The following is a 2,134-nucleotide window of genomic DNA, read 5'->3' on the forward strand; positions in this document are numbered from 1 at the left end:
GACTGAATTAACTAGTGTGGTTTATATAAATCACTTAGGTGGCTGGTAATTTTTAGAGACAAGTTTCAATAAAACCACATATTCCCTTTTGTGATTTGGCAAGTCACTTACCAGCCCAAGCTCAATTACTACCCATCTCAAATAACATTAACGCAATAATCGAAATGTATCAGTCTATGCAGTGACAGACACAATTTTGGTACGTTTCTGCCAATATATATTTTTAAAAACTTGGTGATATATCAATGCTAACCAAATTTAGTAAGTTTCTCAAATATGCATTACCACATATTTCTAAATAAAGTTATGAATAAATCCAGAATCTTGGCAACTTATTTTGGTTGCTTAGTTGCTCAGCTCAATTTTTTAAAATTTTAATTGGAAGAACATAAGGCTCAATGTCATGTAAAAAGGCAAGATAGTTGTTCTCACAGCTGATTTTTCAATAAACATGCCACTTCTAAGCGCTTTAATAACGTGGATGATTTAAAAAAAAACATGACATATGACCATGGCATATTTAAGACTTGAATTTATATATTTTGCCCTTTGGAAACATATGGTTATCAATGTCACAATGTTTTCTGTAATTTTTGTTAAAGCACACAATAAGATAACACAAACACTTCAGAAACTTTAAATTTTTTTATTCAACAATGTACACTTATTGTCTCTTAATTGGATCTACAAAGTTCTCAAGTTTGTTTTTCTGATAAAATAAGTAAATCTTGGTATGGATGTAGAATGTTTGTAATTTATATTTTTGAAACACTGACTGTGAAGTAAGACATCAATAAAGGAAGATCATCACATAACTGACACTTCCTCAGAATCCATATCAGAAACAGCTATGGCAAATACCTAAACATTTATTTAGCAAAAGGGTAAATTTCTGGCCACTATTCTTTTACCTAGAAAAAAACCTATCTTTTTAACTGGGCAAAACAAACACTGAAAAAAAACTTTTTTAATTGGGAGAGAGAAGGAGAAACATCCTCTAACTTAATTGTAGCCCACTAATTAACCTTTCCCCAGATTAAGAGGTAACTCAGCTCTTAAATGCTGACACACAACACAGAAATTTTGCTCCTCCAGTATGATCTAAGACTGAACAGAAGTGAACTACTGACAGATACTGAGAAGCCAGAGCCATCTAAGATAATGCTACACTCCTGCATTTATGCCTTTAAGGCCATGCATGCATTATTGGCCACCTTTCGAGTCTTGACTAGTAGACTTAGTTTTTAACTGCCACTTTTAGTGCATGAAGATACAGAAGGAAGGGTTTTGCTGTGTTTTCAAAGTCAACAACATACACCAAGAGCACACCTGATGACAAAGAAATAACACTCTCCTATACACAAGAAAAAGCTGTAAAACAAGGATTTCTTTTATATCTAGAAGCATGGGGGAAAATACCATTAGTATTATCTTCTACTTAAACTTATTAGCCTCTTCTACAAAGGTCCTGCAAAGATTATAAAACAATCTTTTAAAAGATGATTGACTAACAAAACCTGGCCAGTACATCTACACAATCTTTTAAGTACACATATATGTGAAGTAAAGCTATTTAATACATGCAGATTGCAGCAATTTAACCAAATCTGCCCAAATTCTACACTTGTTCTATTCAGCTTGGGCAATTAAGACACACATTATCTTTAAAACAGTATGTGCTTAGATATTTAAGCAAGATGATTCTAATTAAGTCAATCATTCATTCCTTAAACCAAATTCACGCTACAGTGATAAAAGTAAAAAGGTTGCCCTACCTTTAAACCAGGTTTAAGTCATAAAATTGTCATAGAACTCCATGTGGCAAAGGTCCTTCCTTCATTTCAGTTGGAATTACTTCCTATTTTTACTCAAATAAACCAAGAAATTTCATTAAGAGCATCCAGCAGTTTGTAAAACTGATAAAAATGCCCTGTTTCAAGAGAAGCCCTTTAGTAGATACAAGTCAAGCTCTCATTTAAAACTGAAGTTTACTAAAAGAGGTGCCAGTTTTCCTCTCTTCTGCTTTCACGGACGAGCTAGCCCAGTACTGTAATTTTGAGCCATGTTTCTAAAGATGGTGAAGTGAAGAATAGCAACAAAATAAGGATAGGTCACTTTGGTAATGACACACAAA

This window comes from Artibeus jamaicensis, unplaced genomic scaffold (assembly GCF_021234435.1).
Source record: "Artibeus jamaicensis isolate MK-2021 breed Jamaican fruit bat unplaced genomic scaffold, CSHL_Jam_final contig_2790, whole genome shotgun sequence".
In the NCBI taxonomy this organism is placed as follows: Eukaryota; Metazoa; Chordata; class Mammalia; order Chiroptera; family Phyllostomidae; genus Artibeus; species Artibeus jamaicensis.